The following is a 17,683-nucleotide window of genomic DNA, read 5'->3' as shown; positions in this document are numbered from 1 at the left end:
TCAGTGAGAGAGCGAAAAAAAAATATAGAGATGATTGAGTTAACAACTAAGAAGTATCAAGACACTGATCAGAAAAATCAACTTTTCCAAACCCATGGAGCAGCATTACCCCTTGGCCAAGAACCAGTGTTCTAAGAACACTATCTTATTTCACTCTGGAAGGAAAAATAATAATCAATTAATCCACTTATGATTCAGTTTGGCGGCACACATATTTATAAAGGAGAAAGTAGATTTTATTTACTGATAGCTTGAAAGTTTGTCCCTGGACAAAGATCTCAAGAAGATCATTAAAGAGATGGATTATAAAGCTTGGGAGCCATTATGGTTCCATAGAGTGAACTTATCAAGCTGAATTAACTTCTTTTCAGAAGGTTGAGAGACTTGTCAATAAGGGAAATGCAAGTGTGTCAGGGCTCCGTTCTTTTCTAATGCATCTGAAGAGAATGTATGAAGATGACAGTCTGGCAGAAAGGACTGGCAGGATTCCATTCCAGAGCTCTGCAGGCTATGGAGACGGTGGTAACTGATGAGACTGTTACATAGATAATAGCTAATGAATAGCCACACTTAGAGAGAATGGGTTAAGGGCTAGATGGAACTACTCATTGTTGATGATGTTCTTTATGGTGGTTTAGTATTTTGTACTAGAAAACATATTAGAACAATGCTGTGCATGGCAATTTGGGAAGGGTATTTAATATAGAACTAGGGAAATCAGTCTCTGAGATCTCCCAAACATGAAACTATAAGGAAAATTTGAAAGAAATGTAACAGGAAAATATTTAAAGTATATACAAATGAAATGGTGATAAGTAGGGGGATATGCAAGATGGAAGGTGAGACTCATATATGTGTACTAGTACACAGTAGCTCCCAATAATTAATTCATACGTCAAGGTGACTGGGCCATGGGTGCACAGATGACTGATTAAGCACCATTTCTTAAGGTTTATGAATGAGATTAACATCTGATTCAGTAGACTGAGTAAAGCACATATCCCTCCCCTGTGTGACAGAGCCTCATCCAATCCACTGATGGTTTCAACCGAATAAAAGGCTAAGTAAGAAAGGGTTTTTTCTTTTCTCCCTGCTAGATGGTCTTTGAGGTGGGAGGTCATTCTGCTCTCAGCCTTAGACTCATATGAACTTATATTGATGGCTCCCCTGGTATTCTGGTTCAGATTTACATCAATGACTTTTGATCTAGGACTTCAGACTCGGATTGTCTCTGTGTACTTGGTTTTTCTTGGTCTGAGTTTTCATACTCATGCCAACCTGTTCTTTCAGTGAGTGTATGTCATTGTCTCTCCATTCACAGTCACAGACTCAGGCACACACACAAAGGCACACACAGATAAACATACAACCATTGCTTCTTCTATTTATTTGCAGAATCCTGAAAAACATTATTTCCATTTCTCCTCAAAAATATGAAGAAACAGTAGTAGTGGGAGGGGCTTTTTCTTTTTCTTTTCTTTTTTTTTTTATTATTATATTTGTGTTTTAATTTTACACATCAGCCATGGGTTCCCCTGTCCTCCCCCTTCATGCCCCCACACCCACCTTCCCCCCCATCCCCTCCCCTCCATTCCCATCTCTTCCAGGGCCAAGACTCGCCTGGGGGATTCAATTCAACCTGGTGGATTCAGTACAGGCAGGTCCTGTCCCCTCCTTCCAGGCTGAGCATGTGTCCCTGTGTAAGTCCAAGGTTCCAAAGAGCCAGCTCATGCACTAAGGACAGGTCCTGGTCCCACAGCCTGGATGCCTCCCAAGCAGTTCAAGCTATTCAATTGTCTCACTTATCCAGAGGGCCTGATCCAGCTGTGGGCTCCAAAGCCTTTGGTTCATAATTCATGTGCTTCCATTCATTTGGCTATTTGTCCCTGTGCTTTTTCCAATCTTGGTCTCAACAATTCATGCTCTTATAGTCCCTCCTCTTTCTTGACAATTAGACTCCTGGAACTCCACCTGGGGCCTGGCTGAGGATCTCTGCATCCACTTCCATCAGTCATTGGATGAGAGTTCCAGCACAACTGTTAGGGTGTTTGGTCATCTGATCACCAGACTAGGTCAGATCAGGCTTTCTCTCGACCATTGCCAGCAGACTACAGAGGATGTATCATTGTGGATTTCTGGGGACCTCTCCAGCACTCTGCCTATTCCTGTTCTCATGAGAGGGGCTTTTTCTAAAGTTGGTTTAAGTCATGTGTAACACGAATCTTAAATGGTCTTATTAATAAAAACAAACCTGGAGCCAGTTATTGGAGTGAATGCTGGAAGATCAGAGAAGCAGAACAAGCCACAGCTTCTTTCCTCACCTTGCCAATTCCTCAGCTGATCCTGTTTCCTCAGACTGGATGCCTCTCAGCTGAACTGTGCTGCTCAAAGCCTAAAAGCTTAACCAGCCAAATGCTTCTAGTTTTTGGTTTTCACACCTTATATACCTTTCTGCTTTCTGCCATCACTCCCTGGGATTGAATGCTCACTTTCTGGGATTAAAGGCATGAGTCACCATGCTTGGCTGTATCCTTTAATACACACAGATCCAGGTAGATCTCTGCCTCTGGAGTGCTAGGATTAAAGGCGTGTGCTACCACTGCCTATCCTCTATGTTTAATACTGTGGCTGTTCTGTTCTTTGACCCTGAATAAGTTTATTAGCGTGCACAATATTTCGGGGAACACAATACCACCACAGTCATGAGTACAAAAATATTAAGAATAATCTTGCATTCCAAACAAACAAGACAGCTGTTATGGTTTGATAAGAAATGATCCCAAGAGACTGATAGATTGAAGGAAGTAGCATCATTAAGAGGAAACTGGATCATGAGTCCATTAGTTCATTGATAAATTCATAGCAAATGGGATTTTAGTAGATGAGGCCCTCTTGGAGGAAGTAATTCACTAGGAACATGCCTTTGAAGGATGCATCTCACCCCTGGACTCTTCCCCTCTCACTCCACATCTGTCTTCTATTCACCATTATATGACTTTCTTTGCTTTGCCATATGCTACCTGCTATGATGTTCTGCGTCACCATAGGCCCAGCACTGTTGCCAAGTGAATGTGGACTAAACCTGAAACAATGGAGCAAGATAAACCTTTTCTCTTTTTAGGTTACCTCAGGTACTTGGCCAAAGCTTTGGAAAGCTGATTACCACAGTGACATCTTAAGAATCACTCTGATCATGACCCAAGTAGCATGCCTATTTTGAGTCATCTCATCAGAAGATGAAAAGGACCAAGCAGAAGAAAGTCCAGAAGGAAAGCACCATGGGATCAGATGCATCAAAAGTCATGCAATGAAAAATTATCAAAAGAACACAGGAGGTAGTTCAGTCAAGAAAGGACTTACTCTTGCTTTAAAAGCATGGGGACTTAGGTGTAATCCTCAGAACCCAAAGGGCTGCTATGGCAATGATCTCTTACAATCCAAGTGATGAGGAAGAGACAGGTGGATTGGCTTGGCCAATCACCAAGTCATCTTAGCCACCTCAGTGAGTTCTAAGCCTATCAGGGACTATGGGGGTCCAGCCCCTCAATGGTCCCCTCCCAGGGTCCAGGAAGAATCTACAACCAGCTGATAATGATAATTAATCTTGGATGAAAAGAAATGAATATATGTACACAAAACTCCTTGGTTCATACTCTTTATTATTCTGTGATTGTTTTCTCCCTTCACAGCTTCTATTCTGCTCTCATGTCTAGTTCTTTTCTTGCCTGATTTCTCTCTATCTTTAACTATTGTCCCCTCTAGGTTCTATCTTCATTCCTTCATCTAGTTCTGTCCCCTCTAGGTTCTAATTCTTAATTCCTTCATCTAGTTCTGTCCCTTTTAGGTTCTCATCCATCTAGTTTTTTTTCCCTACCAGCTCCTCTCCCATCTCCTTCTCTCTCTTCTGGCTCTTACTCATCTTGTTCTTCTCCATTTGGCTCTTCCTCATCTTCCATCTCATTCCTCTAGTACTCTCTTCTAGCCCTTCAATCTAGTTCTTCCCTATCTCAGTTTGTTCCTCTCAAGTTCTTACCCATCTAGTTCTTCCATTCTCTTTTCTCTTCTCTCTCCTCTGCCCTGGAAGTCCTGGTATAAAAAGGGAGGGCCCGAGGTAAATTGTGTGAAGCTCAATTACTTAATGTCCATCTGACCTAGGCGGTGTCCCCTTTTGGAATTTACCTTAAGTCAGGAGACTTGTATATGGGCTGCTATCACTGTTTGTCCTTGAATGTTGGGTGCTCACCTGGGCAGTGTCCCCTTGTGGAACTTAAGTCAGGAGACTTGCATGTGGGCTGTTATTGTTAGTCCTCAGAAGTTGGGCGTCCACTTGGGCGGTGCTTCCTGTAGTCCTTGAAAGTGGCTAAGGGAGATATCTGATTCCAGAGAAAGCCTTTCCTGAGGCTGTTCTCCAAATTCCTGGAATGTGTATGTCCAGAGAGTGATCAGTCCACACTGTTAGCCCTTCTTAGGGAAAAGTCAATTGGGAAAACTATGAAGGCACACATGATTTTCATAACAGAATACAGCTGATATATAACAAGCCAAGTAACATCAAAAACTCCTTGGGATTTGGCTTCTTCTGGAGGAATTCCCTGATCCCTCCAGGTAGTAACTTTGCCATAACCAGCTGAGTTCTTATGATATATTCCTGTGGCCTGCAGCATAAGCCTATCTAAAAAGACTGGCATCCATGATCTCTTAGTGTCTGCATTACACTTGTCCAGGTCCTTCTGGCTTTCAAAGTCTCCATTGACAAATTGGGTGTTATTCTGATGGGTTTGCCTATTTATAAGTCACTTAGCCTTTTTCCTTTGCTGCTCTTAATATTCTTTCTTTGTTCTGTATGTTTAGTTGTTTAATTATTATGTGGGGAGAGAAATTTTTTTGGTGGTCTAGTCTGTTTGATGTTCTATAGGCTTCTTGTATCTTCATAGGCATTTCCTTCTGTAAGTTGGGAAAGTTTTCTTCTATGATCTTGTTGAAATTATTTTTGTGCCTTTGAGTTGGTATTCCTCTCCTTCCTCTATCCCTATTATTTGTAGGTTTGGTCTTTTCACGGTGTCCCAGATTTCTTGGACATTTTGTGTTATAATTTTTTTTTTAGCATTGGTATTTTCTTTCATGGACAAATCCATTTCCTCTACTGTATCTTCTATACCAGAGATCCTCTCTTCCATTTCTTATATTCTGTTGATTATACTTGCATCTGTGTTTCCTGTTCATTTACTCAGATTTTCTATTTCCAGCATTCCCTCTGTTTGTGTCTTCTTCATTGTTTCTATTTCTGTTTTCAGGTCTTGGACTGTTTCCCTCATCTGTTTCACTGCTTTTTCATGGTTTTCTTTCAGGGATTTATTGTTTTCTTCTGCTTTATTTGTCTTTTCTTCTAGATTTTTATAGCGTTCTTCCCATTTTTTGTTTGACTTTTCATGTTCTTTATTGATTTCCTCCACTTTTTTTGTTTGTCTTTTCCTCCATTTCATTTTTGCTTTCTTCCTTAAAAGCCTCTAGCATCTTTATTATGTTGTTCTTAAGGTTGCTTTCTTCTGCTTCTTCCATTTTGTGATGTTCAGGTCTAGCTGTTGGAGGAGGGTTAGGTTCTGGTGATGCTGTATTGCTCTTTATTTTGTTGTATGTATTTCTGCCTTGAATGAACAGTGCATGATGAACTGATGCTTAGAGATGAAGTTGTCCTCTGATTTCCATATGTGTATGTATGTCCCATACACAGGAACAATACACACATGTACACCCTAAGAGATAAAAATAACCAAATGAGCTGTGAGTGCTGCAATGGGAGAGGCTAGAGAGAGAGTAACATAACAGTGGCTTTAAGTGCTGAAGCTATTGTCTGGAAGAACAGAGCGGCTTGCTCCATGGAGCTTCACACACCAGTGACTCAAAGCTGATGCTGATGTGGGGCATCTAGCTCCATCTAAGCTTTCTCTACAGTCAGTATGGGCAGAGGTCAGCATGGGCAGAGGCCAGGGTGTAAATTTTCTTTCCTGAGTCCATATGGTTTGACATTTTCCTAGGTAAGAGTGAATTTGACATCAGTTAACTTAAAATGTTTTGAGGGCTTTTATAGTCAGTGAGATTGCTTTGTGTAGGGTATGGGATTATTCTTACATAGCATGGCATGATGTATTCCTTGCCCTATTTAATAAAAGACACTCTCCAGAGATGTGTTCATAAGCAAATGCTTACTCTAGCTCATGTTCTTAAGCAGGTAGCCTAGGAACCTTTCTACGTTAATATTCTTTAGTTGCATTAGCTTCTTTTAGCTATTTTAGTTTAAATATCTGTTATCCTTTTGAAGTAGCATAATGGATTAAAGCTGTAATGGACATTTTCCATTCACTCATTCACTCATTAAACAGATTTTTTTCTTAATAATACCAAATGAATTGCTGTTCTGAACCAGTGAACTCCATGTACTAAGGTAATAATATCTTATCAAAAGGAATTCACCATTTGGTGTTGGATAACCAGTTGGTGTGCTCTTCCCTGGGGAAGACCGTCTCTCCCACTCTCAGCGTTCCTTGGTCACCTGTAGCTCTTTGTGTGGGCCTCCTGCCTCCACCCCATGCATGGTAGCATGTCTGTTGTTCCTGTCCTTGTTCAGCTCATGCTTAGGCAGTCATCCTGGTGAGACTTTATGGGTATAGCTCCTGACATTCGTAAGAGACATAACCTCACAGCAGACTCCCCATTCTCCTGCCCCTTAATATCTTTCTGCTCCTCTTCCTCATGATCCCTGAAAACATACATGCAAGTAACATTATACAGACTGAACAGGTTATACTTAGGAATACACACACACACACACACACACACACACACACACACGTATGTATGCATGTATATATATATATATATATATATATATGTGACAATAATTAATGAAAAAAGAAGGCATGAATTTGAAAAAAGCAAAGAAGGGTCTATGGGATAGTTTGGAAGGAGGAAATGTAGTTATAATAACATCTCTAAAAGTAAAATAACCAGGTGTGGTGGCGTACACCTTTAATCTCAGCACTTGGGAAACAGACAGGTGGATCTGGGGCAGTTTGAGGCTAGCCTGGTCTACATATTCAGTTCCGGGATAGATATGGCTATGCAGAGAGATTCTGTGTCAAAACAACAAAACAAAACAGAAATTAAAATAAATAATTCAAAAAGTAACTTAGTTGAAGGTACTAGGTGTGCATGGTTTATGTCTGAATTCATTTTCTTTCTTTTCTTACCTGCCTTTCTTCTTTTTTCTTTCCTTCCTTCCTTCCTTTTCTTATGTATGTCTATGTATCTTTGGGGGTGAGATGCATATTCTTGTAGGAACACATGTGTTCCGAGGCCAAGGGTCAATCTTGAGTGTCATTCCTCAGGAACCATCTGTCTTGTCTTTTGAGCGAGTCCCTCAATGGCCTGGAACTCAGTAAGGTGGCTGGGTCTGCTTTTAGATACTCAAGGATCTGCCTGTTTCTATGTATAATGTGCCACCATTCCTGGTTTTAAGTTTTTAAAAATACCTTTTTATTCTTTAAGACTGTAATATAGTTACATCATCCCCCCCCCCCATGTTATTCACCTCCTTGCTATCTTCCAAATCCATGGCCTCTTCTATAATTGTTGTCACTGTTGTTGTTGTTGTTGTTGTTGTGTGTGTTCCTAAACACACCCACACACCCACATTTAGGAACACACACACACACACAACCAACCAACTCAGTCCATATAATGTTACTTGTGTGTATGTTTTCAGGACTGACCATTTGGTATTGGACAACCAACTGATGTGCTCTTCTCTGAGAAAGACGATTTCTCCAGCTCCCAGCATTCCTCAGTTGCTTGTCATTCTTTGTCCAGGGTCAAGGACTCCTGAGTCCCCCCCTCCCCTGTGTTAGCATGTCTGTGGTGTCATCTTTATACAGGTCATGTTTAGGCAGCCATTTTGGTGAGACTTTATGGGTGTAGCATCTGACATCTAAGAGACACCAACTCACAGCAACCCCTCTGCTCCTCTGGCTCTTACCATCTTTCTACCACCTCTTGCAAAATGATCCCAGAGCCTTAGGTGAGGGAGTGTTTTGTAGATGTGTCCCTTAGGACTGGGCTACACAACTTCGTATTTTTCTCAGTTGTAGTTTTCTGATGTGATCCCCTTCTGTTGCAAAGAGAAGGTTTTTTGATGAGGTGTAAGAACTACACTACCTGTGGGTATAAAGACAAATATTTAGTGTGTAGTTGTGGCTTATTAAAGTCTGTTCCTGGCCTTTTTTCCTATGGGTTCTGGAGTACAAACTCAAGTCCTCATGTTTGTGAGGCAAGCACTTAACAGACTGAATTATGGCCTCCACTCTTGAATTCACTCACTTTCACAGATCAAATTCAGCAGTATTCATAGTAACTGTATGAAGTAGTTGCAATTTTTATTCCCTTTTAACATTTTAAATTGTGTGTGTGTGTGTGTGTGTGTGTGTGTGTGTGTGTGTGTGTGTGTGTGTTATATGCATAGAATCTAGAAGAGGGCATTGGATCCTCTAAAGCGGGAGTTATGAGAGATTGTGAACAGCCCTATATAGTTGCTCAGAACTAAACTTGAGTCCTTTGTAAGAACAGTACATGCCCTTAACTGCTGAACCATGTCTCTGGCCTCTTTTATTCCCATTTTAGGTGAGAAACTAGGGCACAGAAAAGATGTGCGGCAGTTTGTTCTGGGACACTCATTAGACACTTAGCAAAGGCTAAGATTCTGGCTTTAGCGTCAGTCGTCTCATTGCTGTAGTAATTCTGTTGAACAACTTGCAGATTTCACAGAATTCCAGTTAGAATGGAAATAAACCCTGGAATTCCTGCACATGGTCCTGCAAGTCATATTCCAGAGCAGTCTTGGAGAAGACATCTACCATGGTGGCTGGAGAGATGGCTTGCTCACTGATTAAGACTGGTGGCTGGAGAGATGGCTTGCTCACTGATTAAGACTACTTGTAGCTCTTGCAGAGGACCTGAGTTCAGTTCCAAGCACCCACATTGAGTAGCTCACAATTGTCTGTAATTCTAATTCTAGGGTGTCTGAAACCCTCTTCTGGTCTACATGGGCATCTACACACACATGCTCATAAATGTGCACACATCTATGTACATCTGCATAACTAATAAAATAAACCCTTAAAACACACACACACACACACACACACACACACACACACACACACCTGTCTATTCTGGGCTGTAAGAGACAAATGGCTTCACTGTCCTCAATTCATACTTTGATGAAGACAGGCAAGCAGGTTGAACGTCTTTATGATCTACTAATTAGACGTTGTTTCATTTAAAGTCATCCCTAAAGGATACTGCTTGTGCAGCCCATAACGTAAGCTTTTCATTGCTTTGATTCTAGGATTGTCCCAGATTAGAACTTAGCTGACACACATCTAGGGTGTGAAATTTAACTTTGTAGTTCCCAGTTCGCAGCCTAGTTTTGCTTCCAAGGCAAGTCAATTGAAGCAAATGACTGTACTGTATGTAACTCACTCTTTCTGGATGGAGATTTCTGATGCCTCCTTTGAAGAGTTTTGGTAAAGAATAAGAGATATTAGGGGTCTAGAGATGGACCTTACTGATGCAATGCTTGCCTATCACGAACGAGGACCTAGCTAGGTCAATCCTGGTACCACAGACTGACAATTAGGCACACACAGGGATATTGTGTATCTCTTACAGATGTCTGACACAGGAATATTCTGGAAGTGGGGCTTTTTTCTTCTTTTCTCACTTGACAAATATGATGTGGTCTACTCCATTTTTCTAATACAGCTGGCTGAGGAAAAATTACATTGCTTCTTGTAACTTGAGTTTCAGCTGGAAGATAAGGAAGAATCATACTGACTGCTGCTTCCAGCTACTTCTTTAAGGTTAGTAGACTCCTTGAACCTTCAGTGGGGGTGCTGCATTCCAATGCAGCGGGTAACTCGGCATTACTCATGTTGTGCCAAAAAACATCCATTATATCTTGAACTTCCCTTTATTGGTATTAATGCTGGCTCATGTTTTAGCTATGTCCACTATGCCAATTGCATTTTCCATGGGGTGTCCACTACTTCTGCACACTGAGCATCTACTATGCTCTTGCCACAGAGAAATATGACAGAGCTTCTTATCTAGGCTAAGAACTCTGAAACCCAACAGAAACATGGAGAATAAAAAGGTTAGGCAACTTCTGATATAACCCCTGTGCAAACACTGAAGAAAAGACTCAGAGAAAGGAACAGATTTATGTAGGCTGACTTTTACCTACAACTGTTTGCTTCTGCAGACCAAGATATTTTACTTTCTTCTCTGAGCCACTGGAATCATGACTAATTATTTCCACTTCTAACCTTTTAGGCTAGAAGAGACTATTTTGATTAGGTAGCCTGCTGATCTTTTCCTTTAGAAAAAAAATATAGTCTTAAAGTCATACAAGATATTGGGATTTAGAAAGAAAACAAAATGGAAAATTAAAAATAATTTGCAACCTACTAGGTTATTGTAAATATATATACTTAGAAAAGTTATAGATGTATATATATATATATATATATATATGTATATGTATATGTATATGTATATAAATGTTTTTTGGAGGTAAGGTCTTACTCTGAGCCATGGCTGGCTTGGAACTCCCTGTGTAGACCAGACCAATCTTGAACTCACAGATCTGCTTGCCTTCAGAGTGCTGGGATTAAAGTTGTGTACCACTATACCTGGCCATATATATGTGATGGGCATCAAATCAAGATCCTGGTGCACGCTGGACAACTGCCTTCCTACTGAGCTACACTCTTAGTCCATTAACACTGGAATGCACTGTTCTGAACTTTCCTGCAATATTTATTTATATAGTGCAGAGTAGAGGAATTTTGCTGATATGATTTTTATTCATAGCTATGGTTCATAATAGAGGAATGCTAAAATACACTGCTTTAAGGGATGACTGAATTATATATTAGAAATACTTCCCCATGTTAGAAAAGGGAGCAGATTTACATGGCCACTTTGGAAAGGCTATATTGGGAGTCGGTATACACATTGCCTTGTGGTGCAGTTCTGCCCTAGAGGGAAAAAATGTTTATTTAGAGAAAACCTTGCACAAGAATGTTTAGAGTAGCTCCATTCAAGCTGCCTGGGTTGTCATCCTGATTTTGCTATTTATTAGCTGTCTGACCTTGGGGAACTTAGTTCTCTCCACCTGTTTCCTTATTTGTAAAATGGTAGAAACGATAGTCACCCCACTTCCAGAGTTATGGTGAGTGAAGTAGATTAGTACATGAGGAATCCTTTGAATGGGATTTAGAAACAGTCAGTGTTAGTCAGTGCTGCTTGTTATTAACATTCATTTAGTCATAGCAGTTATTCTTGTTATAGAAAATTGGTCTGATATAAAATAGCCTTATATTTCGATGGGCTCTTGTCATAAGGTATCAACAGGCTTGGCTTGGGATTCAGAAGACATATTATTTATCTCTTGAAATTCATTCCAAGTGCTTACTCTGATGTCTGATAAATTTTGGGTGTCTATTGAATGTTTAATGAATAAACATTTGGATCAATAGTTGATAGAAGATGGAGAAAGATCTGCGGCTGTAGCAACAAAAATAAATCCCTCATGACTGTGAAAGGTTATTGATTTGAAATTGTACGTGTGTGTGTGTGTGTGTGTGTGTGTGTGTGTGTGTGTGTGTGTGTTATAGGGTGAGACCATATGGCTGGCGGATTCTAACATGGCCTCTACCTCTTAGTTGTGTTCCCTCAAGCAAATCAGTCACGGAAACTCTCTGGTGCTCAGTACTGCCCTGCTTAGGGCAGGCTTAATAATTCTCTTTCTCAGAGAGTTAAGAGAATTAAAGAGGCTACATTGTATGAAATGCTTTCTATTGCATGGTAACTGGTTTTCTTTTTGCCTAGTTTATGCTGGTGGGGGAGAATTGTGGGATCTATTTTCTGAAAACTGCTGAACACGAGTCTATCAGAGGTGAAGTATAACTGAACAGAGAAGTCCTTCATGTTTGGCTAGTTACTGAATATTGGCCTGGGAAGACAGTTTCTACATACAGACTAACAGAAACCACACCTTAATTTTCTGTCAACTTGATCCAAGAAACCTGAACAGCTGCCTGAGATCCTCTGTGTAAGCTCTTTCTTTCACACAAAACTTCTATTTTGCTTTTAATTCCTTAATTCAATCAAAAGTGTTGCCTCTGGTTAGCCTAGAACAAGTCATGATATCAATCATCTGGAGATTTTATACAAGATGCAGGTGGGCATCTGCCTTTTTACTTAGAAGCAAAGACAGGAGTTTATTGCAAATATTGGCCACAAGACTGTTCCTTGAGATGTTCCGATATTAGGAGTATGTGGGTTGCAGGGAAGGCATCTCAGAGGCAGACTTTCTGTTTTTGCATTTGGTACACTCTTGTGTAAGTACGTATTGTATCTCAGGCGCTGTGCCAGGTGCTGAAGGCAGTGCCAGTAAGGAGCAGAATGCAGATGGAGTCTGCCTTGAAGAAGCTCCTTCCAGTGGGCAGACCAAGGCAGCTACTTCGCCTCTAGTTTTATGAACATACATGTGTCTGTAGTAGACATGCATGAATGCTGCTTAGAGGAAATCAACACTGCAAGAGACTAACCCATGTTAGTGGCACCAGAGAACAGGACTGGCTTTCACTGGTTGCTGAAAGGCAAGACCAACTTCGTTAGAGAAACAAGAGGGATGGACATTCCCTGCTGAGAAGCGTGCACTGGCCAAAGTACAGGGAAGGTAATACCACTCTAGAGAGAGACCCTAGAGGCATGGTGGAGCAGTGAGAGAGAAGCTAAGACTTGGGCAGGTGACTTTCTAGAACATTCAATGATGTTGATTTTAAAGTGACAAAAGTTACAAAGACAATGCCTACTGCAAGATCTGCAAAGCTTGAAGTGAACTACGCAAGTTCTAACTTTCCTCCCAGGCTCCAAATCTTGCTCCCATAGAGAGCACCATGGGCATTGTCTTGGTTTAAATATTTCCCCATGTTTTCTGTGTGCATATAAAACATGTATGATTATATATTTATCCAAATACACGCACTTCATGTAGAATTGTATTTTAGACATCATTTTGTATATTTTGGTTGTACTTTGAATAGCTGCATAGTAGTCTATCATAAAGGTAGACCATTATTTGATTAAAATGATGATTAAGGTTCTTCTCAACTTACCATGCTGGGGATTTCCATTGATTTCATTATCTTAAGAAAATATAGTAAGGATCAAGTTCAACACTGTCCAAAATGCACATCTTGATTTAAAAAGTCCTCTTAAGGCCAGAGGACAACATGCCTGATCTTTCCAGGCTTTTGCAAATCTCATCTCATGTTACATTATTTGCTTTGGCCTAGGAGCTCTGAGAACCCTCCCATCACTGGGCCTGTGACAAAGAAGGTGACATATATCTTGAGCTATATCTTGAAGCACAAACAAGTTTTTCAGAAAGGAAAGCATTACTCTCTCTGTGAATTCTACTGGCCTGGATTCAACTGCAATGCTGGTCTTTTTTTTTTTTTTTTCATTTCAACCAGTCAATCAAGAAACCCTTAAGAAACAAGACTCTTAGAGCAGTTAATAAGGTCTATGAAGCAGTGTAGAGATGTTGCTGAATTTTGCTCTATGTACTCTGTGGACGCTAAGAAACAGACAAAGCAAGTCTGGGATAATCAATGAGTTCTCAATGTATGGATGAGATACGGAGTGGACCTTGGAGGATGAGCTGGATGGTAACACACAGGGAACCAAAAAGGGACTTTCTAGTCATAGCCTATGTGGAGACATACCAAGCAATTGATGGGTAGGTATATTCTCTTCAGTGGTTGGCTACATACGAGGGAAGAGCTGAAATTTCTGCCCATGTCCTCAGACACCAAAGCATACTACAGTTCTCTATGCTCATGGGCCACAGATTCCTCCTGGCAAATAAAGCAAATAATAATAGCTTACTGTCAAGTAAGTAAGTCTTACTGTCAAGAAACAGTCTTCCATACTGTTGACATTTCTGCCTCACATTCCTATTTTCAGGCATGTCATCATTCTTATTTCTAGGGTAGCTGGAGAGTTTTGATTCACAGCTGCTTCCTCAAACAAGCATGACATGCCCTTGACTGTCACATGTTTTTACTATGTTCAGAAGATAGCCTGGGGTTCATTAAAGGAGCACTGCCCAAACCAGACATGATGCTCAAATGAACTCTGGCAATTGAAAGCTCTGGCAACCTGGTCTATCTCTTAGCCTAACTCTATAGCAATGCTTCCTTGATGACATGTTCCCAGGAGTATCTGATCCCTCCAGAGACTTTAGATGAATGGAAGGCTAGGGAAGATTTTACAATATAATGAACAAAAACTTTAGGAGAAAGAAGGCTGCTCTGGGAGATAGCAGACCTTATTTCTATCCCAGAGCTGCCATTTAATTTGTCTGATAACCTTAGATGAATTGCTTTACTTGTGAAGGACCTATTTTGCAAAAGTAAGATATATTGCTCAAATAGGCAGAATGGCATGCCCAACTGCTTTCCCGAAAACATGGTTAGACTGATTCAGGAGTTCTCATGAGTTCAGGACATATCTGAAGGCAGTCTTGAATGCTTTCAGTTGTATGCAAAGTTTGACTTGTGTATATATGCTTCTCAGGAGAGGCTCTATAGCTCAGTTACCTCCAGTTAACAGAAACCTTAAAGACCTTTTAAACTTGAAGATATTCTCACTCATGAGTCCTTCTACCTTTGAAGTAAGACTTAGGAAGCAAATGTAGTTGTGGAGAAAATAACTGACTCAAATCCCTTTTAGTCATAACTGTTACTTGACTCTGGGATCAACTCTGTGTTATGGAGAAAGAGTTTTTACTCAAGAATTATGAATGATTCAAAGTCTTATCATTTTCCATCCTCTTGATCTTAGAGTATTTGTGTACCTAAAAGGTTATTTATCACATCATTATTGTTGACTTTGGTGAGGAAACCCAAAAGAATATGCCTGTGCATCAATTGCTTGTATGTCTCCACACAGGCTTGACTAGAAAGTTCCTGAGGGCTCCCTACACCCCATTCCTGGACTTTAAGAGGCTGTGTATTTCAGGGTAAAGTTACTCACTGGCCTGCTGTACTTTCCTGTAAAGATGCCTTTTCAAGGTTGCTATGTGTTTCATAATCACTGCTTATGCGTTTGCTGTGAGCTTGTACATTTGAGCATTCCTGTGTTTTCTAAAGAAGCAAAGAGAAGATATATCCAGCATGTCATTCAGCATCCATGTCCCTTCTAGTCAGTCAAAAAGGCCAACTTACAATTTAATGTCAGAAAATGGTTTCTAAAAGATTAACTTGTGCCAGATGTGATGGCACACACTTAAAATCTCAGCTCTTAGGAAGCAGAAGCAAGAGAATTAGAAGTTCAAAGATGGCTTTTGCCACATAGTAAGTTCAAAGCCAATGTGGGCTACATGAGATCCTCTTTTTAAAAACAAAACAAAACAAAAAACAATCATAGTGGTATACACCTTTAATCTCAGCACCTGGGAGGCAGAGACAGGCAGATCTCTGTGAGTTCAGGGACAGCCTGGTCCAATAATGAGTTCTAGGACAGCTAGGGCTATGTAAGTGAGACCCTGTCTTGAAAAAAAAAATGTGTGTGTGTGTGTGTGTGTGTGTGTGTGTGTGTGTGTGTGTGTGTGTGTGTGTGTGAGAGAGAGAGAGAGAGAGAGAGAGATTGACTTATATATTCTCTTCCTATTAAAAATGGTTCACTGTATTCGCTATTTGCTTTCTTTTTCAGAGCTTAATGTGTGAAAGTCAGAGCTCAAATGTAATTTGCAAGAGTTTATGAGTTACAGCTATTGAAACCTACCTGCATTTTACTGTATTTATTCTAATATTAACTTTTTAATCAATGACCTATTCTAAACTAATACATTTCCATTGAAGAAGAAAGTAAGAATTGCTAAGTCTCATCACCATGAATAACCTTTGTTTTTTTTCTGATCTTCTAGTATTCTTTTGATACACAGACACACTTTTACTAAAGCTGAACTAAAACCATATATGTATCAAACAAGCAAATCTTTCATTTAATGGCAAATTGTGAACATTTTCTATGCTATTAATTTTATATAAGAGAGATTTTTTTTTTACTCTTTTGCTTACTTTTAACAAAAAAGAAATTTTAATAGAATTGATTAGGCATTTGGGAATTAAAATGTAAACAAAGCACAATTCACTAATTTGCTAATTATTTTCTCTGTTGTAGACCTCAATTACTCCAATCCTTCAAAAATCAGTGTATATTAATTCTACAAAGTAATGGGTTTTATTGTAACATTTAAGTACATTTATGTAATGTGTTTTAATCATATTCAGCCCCCATTACTCTCTTCCTCCCACTATTTACTGTCTTCTTTTAGATTAGTTAAGTAATTAATGTTATTTTGCTTTATTTTGTTTTTTCAAGACAGGGTTTCTCAGTTTATCCCTGGTTATCCTGACACTCGTTCTGTAGACCAGCTGGCCTTGAATTCAGAGATCCACCTGCCTCTGCCTCCCAAGTGCTATGATTAAAGGCATGTGCCATCACCACCCTGCCAAGGTTATTTTGCTTGCATGTATGTCTGTGTATCACTGGCACGCTTGGTGCCCTGTGAGATCAGAAGTCAGCAGCATCAGACTCCCTGGAGCTGAACTTATGGATAACTGCCATGTGGTTACTGGGAATCAAATCCAGGTCTTTTTCAGGAACAACAATTGCTCTTAACCTCTGAGCCATATCTCTACTTCCAAGATGGGGATTATAAACAAAGATACTATAGCCTGCGTGCTGCATCATGGGTATATATCTTCTCTCTAAGATCCTATGACAGGCTACGTGCTTGACATGTACAATGTTTGAAATTGTATATAGAGTATAATATACACTCAATTGCTAGTCACTGGCTTATTAGTTAGAATTGAATTTTTTAACATCTTATGCTATATGATAACAAGAATTAATAGTTGTCATATCTTTTTGGGAAGTCTTTTGATGGGAGAATAAAGAAAAACAAACAGTCCGGCCATTCGGCGGGCCCTGCGGGAAGGCCCCCTTTTCCATCCAAGACTACAGGCAGACCCTGCAGGCTCCACACCCTGCCCCCACACCCATTTGCCCGAGACCCCAGCCACTTCCTGAGAATCAGAGACGAGCCCCCAGGTCTGGTTCCAGATCCTGCCCTGGAACTCCCACCTGGACCAGAGGTGAGTGCCTGGGGTCACACCCAGAGAGGCCTGCACCTGGGTCATAGCCTGGGGCACCAGGCACTCCAGGGAAGACTTGCACAACTGGGCCCCAGGTTCTGGCCATAGGTCAGGACCCCCCATGCCCACCAGGAAGGTTCGCCCTCTCCAAGACCCTCTGATGAACCCTACAACATTCATGCCCTGCCCCAAACACATCTGACAGAAACCCCAGCCACTTCCTGAGACTTAGAAACCAGCCCCCAGCTTCCATCTTGCCCCGGAACTCCCATCTGGACCAGAGGTGAGTGCCTGAGGTTGTAGTCAGAGAGGCAACCACTTCTGGGTCCCTCCCCTGGGCACCAGCCATTATGGGAGGACCTGCCCAACTTTGACCCAATTTTTGGTCATTC

The sequence above is a fragment of the Onychomys torridus genome, chromosome 2 (assembly GCF_903995425.1).
Source record: "Onychomys torridus chromosome 2, mOncTor1.1, whole genome shotgun sequence".
Taxonomy (NCBI): Eukaryota; Metazoa; Chordata; class Mammalia; order Rodentia; family Cricetidae; genus Onychomys; species Onychomys torridus.
The sequence above is the reverse complement of the archived record's forward strand: the minus strand, read 5'-3'. Positions refer to the sequence as shown.